We start from the raw sequence: 12,184 nt of genomic DNA on the forward strand, positions 1-12,184 counted from the left end.
CTTCTCTTTTGCAGAGTTAGTCTTCATCCTGACGACTGAAGCACATTGAGATTCAGCACTAACCACTGACTCTGAATGAAACTGCGGTTCTTAGAAATCAAGCGCTGCTGGGCACGTCCGCACAATCAGAATGAAACAGAGAGCTCTGTACTGGCAAAGGGTTATCATCTACTACAGTGATTCTTCATCTTTTGGGGACCACAGGCCCTCTTTTGTAATCTACTGAAAGCTAAAACAAAATGTACAATCACACAGAGACACAACTGTCTGTGTGCAATGTCAGGGGTGACCTGCAGACTTCTGTGAAGTCATCCACGGAAGGCTAGACCCCAAATTAAGAACTCCTGTTCAAGAAAGACTCTTAAATCTTTTCCCTAAGTGCCTACCCCAGGTTAGGCAAGAAAATGCAGATACTTCTAATGCTATCCAATGCTTAGTACAGAAAAATCTAGAACAATGAAATTATCCTCTGCCTTTTTTTTTTCGCTAGAAGTGTAACATATAGGATCTGGAATTTATCAGCAGCATTTGTTTGCAGGGGAGTGTATGAAAATAAGAGTAAATAGGGAGCAGATTTGAAAAGAAAAAAAAAAAAGAACCAGAAATGAAAAACATAAGCAATAACAGCTTAAAATTTCATTGAATGAAAATTAAAAGCTGATTGGACACAGCTTAATAGCAAATTAGTAGACCAAAAGACAGAAAAAATTAGCCAGAATATAGCCCAGAAACTATGAGAGGTTAAGAGACGTGGAGGACAAGACATAAAAAAAAAAAAAAAAAGTCTTATTAAAATTCTAGAAGAAGGTAGAGAGAATGGCTGAGAACTTATGAAAACAAACGAGAAAAACATCAATTCCCAATTCAAAAGATCCATCAAATCCCAAACAGGGTAAATTAAATAATTATCCACCTGGCACATCATAATAAAATTGCAGAATATGAAAGGTTAGAAACAACCAGAGAGAAAAGTCAGATTACTTTCAAAAAAGCAACAATTAGACTGAGTGCTGACTTCACAACAAAAATGAAAGCCAGTTTGAGTACAATAGTATCTTCAGTATGTTGGGAGGACGTGTCGCTCGACTGAAAATGCTATATATTCAAGGAAGACTGAGAGTGAAATAAACTGTTTCCAAACAAAGGAAAACTGAGAGAATAAGTGACTAGCAGACCCCCTCCCTAAAGGAAATTCCAAAGCATTTATTTTAGACAGCAAGAAAGTTAAATCCCAGCATATTTTAATGACCAACTGTATAAAACAGTAAAAAAAAAAAAAAGTGTCTTGTGGGTATAAAAAAAATAAACACACAACAATAATAGCACTTAAGTCAGGAGTCAGGTGACATCTGGAATATGTGTTCTAAGGTCCTTGTGATGGCTGAGAGAGCAATCAGGATATTAATAAATCTTACACTTTTAAGGATACATTGTACAATTTCTAGAGTAACCACTAAAAAAGAGAAATAGAAATTTCTGAATTAGTAAAGGATAATATTTAATGAGAAAAAATTACTGAACCCTAAAGAACGGAACAAAGGGTGGGAGGTGGGGAACCAAACAGAGTATAGGCAAGACAGATATAAAAAAAAAGTAGAAATAAATCCAATTAGATTGGTAATAATAATAAATAAAAATGGACTAACTGTGCCAGTTTAAAGACAAGGACTGTTAGACTGGATAAACAACTTATCAAACTGAACAGTGAATAAAATCTAGCTAAATGATTATAAGAAAGCTAATCTAAAATGTAAGAACACCAAATGATTAAAAGTAAACAGGTACAAAAAGATACATTCTGCAAACAACTAACCAAAAGAGAGCTGGTATGGCTATATTAATACAAAGCAAAAAGGGTTAACAGAGATAAAGACACTACAAAATGATAAAAGGTTCAGTTTCCAAGATTTGACCATTTAAAATGTTCAACCAAAAAAAACCAGAGTAGAACTCCCCCACATTGTTTCCAAGGGGCACCTGGTGGACTCCAACTGCTGGCCTTTTGGTTAGCAGCAGTAAGGAGCTCTTAACCACTACACCACCAGAGGTTCTTTAAAATGCTCAGGCACCTAATAAAAGAGCTTCAAAATATTTCAGGCAAACTGCCATAACTACAAAGATGTTGTTGTTGTTGTTAGGTGCCGTCGAGTCGGTTCCGACTCATCCCGACCCACAAAACAGAACGAAACCCTGCCTGGTCCTGCGCCATCCTTACAATCGCTGTTATGCTTGAACTCACTGTTGCAGCCACTGTGTCAATCCACCTCGTTGAGGGTCTTCCTCTTTTCCACTGACCCTGTACTCTGCCAAGCATGATGTCCTTCTCCAGGGACTGATCCCTCCTGACAACATGTCCAAAGTATGTAAGACGCAGGCTCCCCATCCTTGTCTCTAAGGAACATTCTGGCTGTACTTCTAAGACACGTTTGTTTGTTCTTTTGGCAGTCCACGTTATATTCAATATTCTTCGCCAACACCACAATTCAAAGGCGTCAACTCTTCTTCTGTCTTCCTTATTCATTGTCCAGCTTTCACATGTATATGATGCGATTGAAAATATCATGGCTTGGGTCAGGCGCACCTTAGTCTTCAGGGTGACATCTTTGCTCTTCAACACTTTGAAGAGGTCCTTTGCAGCAGATTTACCTAATGCAATGCATCTTTTGATTTCTTGACTGCTGCTTCCACGGCTGTTGATTGTGGATCCAAGTAAAATGAAATCTTTGACAACTTCAATCTTTTCTCTGTTTATCACGATGTTGCTCATTGGTCCAATTGTGAGGATTTTTGTTTTCATTATGTTGAGGTGCCGTCCATACTGAAGGCTGCGGTCTTTGATCTTCATTAGTAAGTGCTTCAAGTCCTCTTCACTTTCAGCAAGCAAGGTTGTGTCATCTGCATAACGCAGGTTGTTAATGACTCTTCCTCCAATCCTGATGCCCCGTTCTTCTTCATATAGTCCAGCTTCTCGGATTATTTGCTCAGCATACAGATTGAATAGGTATGGTGAAAGAATACAAACCTGAGGCACACCTTTCCTGACTTTAAACCACTCAGTATGCCCTCGTTCTGTCTGAACAACCGCCTCTTGATCTATGTAGAGCTTCCTCATGAGCACAATTAAGTGTTCTGGAATTCCCGTTCTTCGCAATGTTATCCATAATTTGTTATGATCCACACAGTTGAATGCCTTTGCACAGCCAATAAAACACAGGTAAACATCCTTCTGGTATTCTCTGCTTTCAGCCAGGATCCATCTGACATCAGCAATGATATCCCTGGTTCCACGTCCTCTTCTGAAACCGGACTGAATTTCTGGCAGTTCCCTGCTACAAAGATAACCATACAAATCTACAATCATGTGGAGATTTTAACATATCACTCGCAATAACTGATAAAACAAACCAAAAAAAAAAAAATTAGTAAAATTTGAGATTTGTAAAATACAAAAATCAGTAAAGTCAAGAGAAGATTTGTAAAACACAAGCAAAAAGCTTAATTTAATGGACTTGTGCAAAACACTGCACCCCAGGGTGGAGAGAAGCAGTGTGCTGTCTCATTAGGGGGAGAGCAACCAGGGGTATATAGCAAGGTGTATATAAATTTTTGTATTTGAGAGACTGGCTTGATTTGTAAACTTTCACTTAAAGAACAATAAAAATTAAAATAAATAAAACACTGCCCCCAATACCTACAGAATACAGAATCTTCAAGCACACCTAGAACATTTATGAAAATTGCCACAATCTGGGCCAGAAGGCAAGTCTTACATATTTTAAAGGACCAGTCTAATACAGCCATGTTTTCTGACTACAATGGGATAAGGTCAAAAATTAGTAACAAAAAGGTAACTAGAAAAACCCCACTTGTTTGGAATTTAAGAAACAGATTTCTAAATAATTCATGATCAAACAGGAATTCTTAACAGAAATTATAAAATATTTCCAACTGAACAATAACAAAAATTCTACATATAAATACTGGTGGGAGGCAACCAAAGCAGGGGAGGAAAACTGCATAGCCTTAAATGCCTGTATTTAAAAAAGAGAGGGTATGAAAATTCAAGAGCTAGGCATCAATTTTTTTTTATTATTAATTTTTTTGTGCTTTAAGTGAAAGTTTACAAACCAGGTCAGTCTCTCATACAGAAATTTACATACACCTTGCCATACACTCCTAATTGCTCTCCCGCCAATAAGACAGCACAGTTCTTCCCTCCACTCTCTCTACTCATGTCCATTCGGGTAGCTTCTGGACCCCTCTGCCCTCTCATCCCCTCTCCAGACAGGAGATGCCAACATAGTCTCATGTGTCTATTTGATCCAAGAGGCTCATTCTTCACCAGTATCATTTTCCATCCCCTATTCCAGTTTTTTTTATTCCAGTCCAATCCCTGTCTCAAGAGTTGGCTTTGGGAATGGTTCCTGTCCTGGGCTAACAGAAGGTCTAGGGACCATGCCCTCCAGGGTCCCTCCAGTCCCAGTCTGACCATTAAGTCTGGCCTTTTTATGAGAATTTGGGGTCTGCATCCCACTGCTCTCCTGCTCTGTCAGGGTTTCCCTGTTGAGTTTCCTATGAGGGCAGTCATCAGTTGCGGCCGGGCACCACCTAGTTCTTTTGGTCTCAGGCTGATATAGTCTCTGGTTTATGTGGTCCTTTCTGTCTCTAAGGCTCATAATTACCTTGTCTTTGGTGTTCTTCATTCTTCCTCGGTCCAGGTGGGTTGAGACCAATTGATGCATCTTACATGGCCGCTTGCTAGTGTTTAAGACTCCAGACACCACTCTCCAACGTGGGATGCAGAATGTTTTCTTTTATTATGCCAATTGACTTAGATGTCCCCTGAAACCATGGACCTCAAACCCCCACCCCTGCTACACCGGCCTTTGAAGAGTTCAGTTTATTCAGGAAAATTCTTTGCTTTTGGTTTAGTCCAGTTGTGTTGACCTCTCCTGTATTGTGTACTGTCTTTCCCTTCACCTAAAATAAAACTTATCTACGATCTAATTAGTAAAGACTCCTCTTCCCTCCCTCCCTCCCTCCTCCCTCCCATAACCATCAAAGAATATTTTCTTCTCTGTTTAAACTGTTTCTCCAGTTCTTATAATAATGGTCTTATACAATATTTGTCCTTTTGCATCTAATTTCACTCAGCATAATGTCTTCCAGATTTCTCCATGTTATGAAATGTTTCATGGATTCATCATTGTTCTTTATCAATGCATAGTATTCCATTGTGTGAATATACCGTAATTTATATATTCATTCATCCGTTGATGGGCACCTTGGTTGCTTCCAACTTTTTGCTATTGTAAACAGTGCTGCAATGAACATGGGTGTGCATATATCTGTTCGTGTAAAGGCTCTTATTTTTCTAGGATACATTCCAAGGAGTGGGATTCCTGGATCGTATGGTAGTTCTATTTCTAGTTTTTTAAGGAAGAGCCAAATCGATTTTCAAAGTGGCTGTACCATTTTATATTCCCACCAGCAGTGTATAAGTGTTCCAGTCTCTCCACAACACCTCCAACGTTTATGACTATGTGCTTTTTGGATTAATGCCAGCCTTGTTGAAGTAAGGCGGGATCTCATTGTAGTTTTGATCTGCATTTCTGTAATGGCTAACGACCGTGAGCCTTTCCTCATGTATGTGTTAGTGGCCTGAATGTCTTCTTTAGTGAAGTCAGGCATCCATTCTTAAGAAGTTATTAAAAAAAAAAAAAAGAAAAGAAAATTAAGCCCAAAGAAAGTTAAGGGACTGAAACAGTAAAGAGCAGAAGTTAATGAAACAGAAAATAAACATACACCTGAGGAGATCAACAAAACCTAAACTGTTCTTTGAAAACAATAACAATGATAAACCTCTTCTGAAAAGATTTTCACAGAGAGAAAAATTTACAAACAAAATTTATAAAGAAACAGGGAGACTAACTGTAGATGGTGCAAACATTTTTAAAACAATATTCTGAACTTTATAACAATTAGTCTGAAAGTGTAAATATGTATAAATTCATAGAAAACAAGCAACCTAACCAAAACTGACTAAAGAATTGTTCATAAACTTAACCAGTTCTATAACCACTGAAGAAATTTGGTGGGAAATCTGCCTTCCCACAAAGAAAACTTCGGGTCCAGATGGTTTTATCAGGAAGTCCCACCAAACATTCTAGAAACAAATACTTTCAAATGTTACACAAACTATTCCAGGGGCCAGAAAAAAGCAAACCCTTCCCAACTCATCTGATAAAGCTGGAATAACTTGGGCACTAAAAGCTGACAAACATTTTAAGAGAAAGGAAAACTACAGGGTATCTTTCATGAATGGAGTCCTGGTGGCACCGTGGTTAGCTAAGCTGCTAACAGAAAGGTTGGCAGTTCGAACCCACTAGCCACTCCAGGGAAGAAAGATGTGGAAGTCTGCTTCAGTAAAGACTACAGCCTTTCTGCAATTCTACTCTGGCCCACAGTGTTGCTATGAGTTGGAATCGACTTGATGGCAATGGATTATTTTCCATGAATACAGTTGTAAAAAAAAAACCCAAACCCATTGCTGTCAGATGATTCCGACTCATAGTGACCCTTAATAGTCCTAAGCCAAATGAGAACAAACCAAACCCAGCAATATAAAAATAATGACATACCATGACCAAGTTGGATTTATCCCAACGATGCCAGGGTTGGTTTAACATTCAAAAATTGATTCATGTGAAAAATCTACGAGACCAAGCAGTTAACAACCACTTTTAAACAAATATGAGAGTGTAAGGAGGTGGGGAAACTACATTAATAGCAACAGAACAACCAGAATAGAAACCATGAGAATGTTCACCCCCTGCGAAGAATGTAACCAACGTCACTGAGCACTTTGTGTAAAAATTGTTGAATGGGAACATAAACTGCTGTGTAAACATTCACTGAAAACACAGTATTTTTTTTAATTCATCAATGTGAGTCACCATATTAACAAATAGTATGATGCAGAAATACATTTAACAAAATTCACCGTTTATTCATGCAAACATTTATCCTTTGTAAAGTTGGAATAGAAGGAATTTCCATTATCTACTAACTGATGTTTACAAAAGGCCTACAGTGAACATAATACTTAATGGTGAAATGTTAAAAGTAATCACTTTAAAATCCTAATTGATCCAAGAGTCAATGCATTTCCAATCAAAATTCCAACAGGCTTTTTATGTGTCTGGACTTGATTGGAATGCAAAAGTTGGAAACCAAGGAGAAGGACTGGTAGTTGGAAACTATAGCCTTGGTGATAGAAACAATGCCTGTGATTACATGATAGAATTTTGCAAGACCAATGACTTCTTCATTGCAAATACCTTTTTTCACCAACATAAACGGTGACTATACACATGGACCTCACCAGATGGAATACACAGGAATCAAATCAACTATGTCTGTGGAAAGAGACAATGGAAAAGGTCAATATCATCAGTCAGAACAAGGCCAGTGGCTGACTGTGGAACAGATCATCAACTGCTCATATGCAAGTTCAAACCGAAACTGAAGAAAATTACAACAAGTCCAGGAGAGCCAAAGAATGACCTTGAGTATATCCCATCTGAATTTAGAGACCATCTCAAGAATAGATTTGGCACGCAGGACACTAATAACCGAAGACCAGACAAGTTGTGGAATGATATCAAGGACATTATACGTGAAAAAAAGCAAGAGGTCATTGAAAACACAGGAAAGAAAGAAAAGACCAAGATGGATATCAGAAGAGACTCTGAAACTTGCTCTAGAACGTCAAGCAGCTAAAGCAAAAGGAAGAAATGACGAAGTAAAAGAATTGAACAGAAGATTTCAAAGGGTGGCTCAAGAAGACAAAGTATTACAATGACATGTGCAAAGAGCTGGAGACAGAAAACCAAAAGGGAAGAACACACTCAGTATTTCTCAAGCAGAAAGAACTGAAGAAAAAACTCAAACCCCAAGTTGCAATGGTGAAGAATTCTATGGAAAAAATATTAAATGATGCAAAAAGCATCAAAATAAGATGGAAGGAATAGACAGAGTCATTACAACAAAAAGAATTAGTTGACTTTCAAACGTTTCAAGAGGTAGCATATGATCAGGAACCGATGGTACTGAAGAAAGATGTCCAATCTGCTCTGAAGGCACTGGCGAAAAACAAGGCTCCAGGAATTGATGGAATATCAAGTGAGATGTTTCAACAAACAGATGCAGCACTGTAAGTGCTCACTCGTCTATGCCAAGAAATTTGGAAGACAGTTACCTGGCCAACCAATTGGAAGAGATCCCTATTTATGGCTATTCCCAAGAAAGATGACCCAACCAAATGTGGAAATTATCCAACAATATCATTAATATCACACACAAGCAAAATTTTGCTGAAGATCATTCAAAAGTGGCTGCAGCAGTACATCCACAGGAACTGCCAGAAACTCAGGCCGGATTCAGAAGAGGATGTGGAACCAGGGATATCATTGCTGATGTCAGGTGGATCCTGGCTGAAAGCAGAGAATGCCAGAAGGATGTTTACCTGTGTTTTATTGATTATGCAAAGGCATTCGACTGTGTGAATCATAACAAATTATGGGTAACACTGCAAAGAACGGAAATTCCAGAACACTTAATTGTGCTCATGAGGAGCCTGTACATAGATCAAGAGGCGGTTGTTCGGACAGAACGAGGGCATACTGAGTGGTTTAAAGTCAGGAAAGGTGTGCCTCAGGGTTGTATTCTTTCAACATACCTACTCCAACCGTATACCAAGCAAATAATCCGAGAAGCTGGACTAGATGAAGAAGAACGGGGCATCGGGATTGGAGAAAGATTCATCAACAACCTGCGTTATGCAGATGACACAACCTTGCTTGCTGAAAGTGAAGAGGACTTGAAGCACTTACTGATGAAGATCAAAGACCACAGCCTTCGGTACGGATTACAACTCAACATAAAGAAAACAAAAATCCTCACAACTGGAGCAATAAGCAACTTTACGGTAAATGGAGAAAAGATTGAAATTGTCAAGAATTTCATTTTACTTGGATCCATAATCAATACCCACAGAAGCAGTAGTCAAGAAATCAAGACGCACTGCATTGAGCAAATCTGCTGCAAAAGACCTCTTCAAAGTGTTGAAAAGCAAAGATGTCACCTTGAAGATTAAGGTGCACCTGACCCAAGCCATGGTGTCTTCAACTGCATCATATACGTGCGAAAGCTGGACAATGAATAAGGAAGACCGAGGAGCAATTGACGCCTTTGAATTGTGGTGTTGGCGAAGAATACGTAATACACGATGGACTGCCAAAAAGAACGAACAAATCTGTCTTGGAAGAATTACAACCAGAATGCTTCTTAGAAGGAAGGATGGCGAGACTACATCTTACATATTTTGGACATGGTGTCAGGAGGGACTAGTCCCTGGAGAAGGACATCATGCTTGGTAAAATAGAAGGTCAGCAGAAACGAGGAAGGCCATCAACAAGATGGACTGACACAGTGGCTGCAACAACGGGCTCAAGCATAACAACAATTGTGAGGATGGTGCAGGACCAGGCAGTGTTTTATTCTGTGGTACACAGGGTCACAATGAGTCAGAACCAGCTCGATGGCACCTAACAACAACATGCGATTTGACAAGATGGAAATGTAAAGGCAAAGAGAGCCAAGAAACTCCTGGAGAGAAAAGGCAGGAGGACTTGTCCTACTAGATGTTAGATTTATTTCAAGAGTAATAAATAAAGTGTGGTGATGGTAAACAGGGATAGACAAATAAGACCAATGGAGCAGAATAGAGAACTCAGAAACAGAAAAATATAAACATATCCATACTTGATGTTAAAGAAATGGAACTCCAAATGAAAGCAAACTTCTCAACAAAAGGTGCTGGGATAACTAATTATCCATATGTAGGGGAAAAAAATGAAATTAGACCCCTGCTTCACACTATTCAAAATATCAGTTCTTGGAGGATTAAGGCCCTAAAATTAAGAAAGGTATAAAGTTTTTGGATTACAATAAAGGAGAATATCTTTATGACCAACCTAAGCGTTGTTTGTTGTTAGGTGCCTTTGAGTCAGTTCCAACTTATAGCTACCCCATGTACAACAAAACAAAACACTGCCTGGTTCCTCACCATCCTGGCAATTGTTGCTATGTTTGAGCCCATTATTGGAGCCACTGTGTCAATCCATCTCGTTGAGGGTCTTCCTCTTTTTCACTGACTCTCTACTTAACCAAGCATGATATCCTTCTCCAGGGACTGGTACCTCCTGATAACATGTCCAAAGTATGTGTGACGAAGACTCTTCATCCTCACTTCTAAGGAGCATTCTGGATATACTTCTTCCAAGACAGATTTGTTCATTCTTCTGGCAGTATATTCAATATTCTTCGCCAAATACCACAATTCAAATGCATCGATTCTTCTTTGGTCTTCCTTATTCATTGTCCAGCTTTTGCATGCATATGAGGCAAGTGAAAATACCATGGCTTGGGTCAAGTACACCTTAGTCTTGAAGGTGACATCTTTGCAGTTTAACACTATATAGAGGTCTTTTGCAGCAGATTTGCCCAATGTGACACGTCATCTGATTTCTCTACTGTTGCTTCCATGGGCGTTGATTGTGGATCCAAGTAAAACGAAATCTTTGACAACTTCAATTATTTACTCCATTTATCATGATGTTGCTTATTGGTCTAGATGTGAGGGTTTTTTACCCAAGGGTAGGGTGAATTTCTTTGAAAGATACAGAAGAAGCACAAACTGTAAAGGAATAGACTGATAAATTCAACTTCATTAAAATTAAGAACCTCTGTTCACCAAAAAACATCAGATCATTTTAAAATAGAAATGTTTGTAGAATAAGCACATCTGAGTCACAAACATTTGTGGTATGTGCTCGACAAGAGAGCTAATGCTTCATGAATAGTCTCATTTAATCCTTACAAGGACCTTATGTGAAAAGGATGAGGAAACTGAGGCTGAGAGGGACACAAAGTGACACAAGGAGTTAGTGACAGTGGGGATACAAAACCACAGTTCCTGTTCTCAAGGCAATCCCAGTCCAGGCAAGCAAGAAAAACGAGTGGGACAATAAAATTATGATCCACGTCCCTCATCTGCAATTCCTAAATTTCAAAAGATCTGAAAGCCAAAATTAAAAAAAAAAAAGGTTTTAAATCTGAGCTGACTTTCGTTGAGGCTATTTATGATTGTTATTTACCCCGGTAGTGTAAATATGCACATATTTTAATATGGAAATATTAATGTATTTGATTTCAGGACGCTGCCCCAGACCCCGCTGAGGGTATGGCATAACACAATATACTCACCATATTCAACAACACAACAATATTACCTTTCTAAAATCCGAGAAATCCTGTATTCTGAACACGTCTTACCTCGGGGATTTAAAATAAGGGACTGTGGACTTGTACTAAGTAAGGAGTACTGTACACAAAATTGAGGGGTGCACAGAGGACCGCGAGATTACCTGAGAGGGTGGTCAGCGAAGGATGTAATCGCGGTTAAAAGTTTGTAATTTTGTTTTTTTCACTTAATATTACGATTAACAATATTTTCTTCACCGGATATGACGATGCAAAAATTTGTAGGTGTATGTGTGTGTGCTAATGAGGCTAGACCCCCGTCTACTTGCCTCTGCTCCCCCTCTCGGGACCTCAGTTTCCCCATCAGTAAATAAGAAGCCCCAAGCCCTCCTCCAGAGCGCCACACTCCATCACCGCACATGGTCAACGCAGAGCCTGACCCCCACTTCCTGTCTCGCCGAACCCCACCTCACATATCCCCTCGCCTTTCCAGACATCCCTCTTCCTTTCCCGCCAGCCTCCAGTCCCCCTGCCCGGATTACCAAATACGACACTCGAGCCCAGCGCAGACTGCGAAGGCGGAGATGGCCGACAGGTCGACTCGGGACCTCCTTCAAGGCGGGGCGAACGCGAACGCTGCGCTCCCATTGGTCTCCGCCAGCAGATTCTTCCCTCCTTTTGGGTGACGCACTTCCTGTGCTCCCGCCCGCCCCGTTGTCATGGTGCTTCGGGCTCTGTCCGTTAGGTCACCACTGGGCCTCAGTGATGCGCGCACCGAGGTCGGGGCCTTGCGCGACTTCCCGCACTTCTGTTGGTGTCTTTTATGGGAAAGGATTTCGCATTTGTCGTCCTCTGCCTC

General features: G+C 39.8%; 1 protein-coding gene across 4 annotated transcripts in view; it reads right to left on the reverse strand.

Moving 5' to 3' along the window:
• Positions 1-11,972, reverse strand: part of NSMCE1 (NSE1 homolog, SMC5-SMC6 complex component) — a 49,063-nt gene extending 37,091 nt beyond the window's left edge. For 2 of the 4 annotated variants that reach the window (XR_010323658.1, XM_064295733.1), the window contains exon 1: positions 11,868-11,972. The gene's annotated coding sequence lies outside the window, so the exon portion shown is untranslated. The remainder of the gene's footprint in view (positions 1-11,867) is intronic. The other 2 variants (XM_010598473.3, XM_003418828.4) reach the window with 2 other exon arrangements.
• Between the last annotated feature and the right edge of the window lie 212 nt (positions 11,973-12,184).

This window comes from Loxodonta africana, chromosome 12 (assembly GCF_030014295.1).
Source record: "Loxodonta africana isolate mLoxAfr1 chromosome 12, mLoxAfr1.hap2, whole genome shotgun sequence".
Classification (NCBI taxonomy): Eukaryota; Metazoa; Chordata; class Mammalia; order Proboscidea; family Elephantidae; genus Loxodonta; species Loxodonta africana.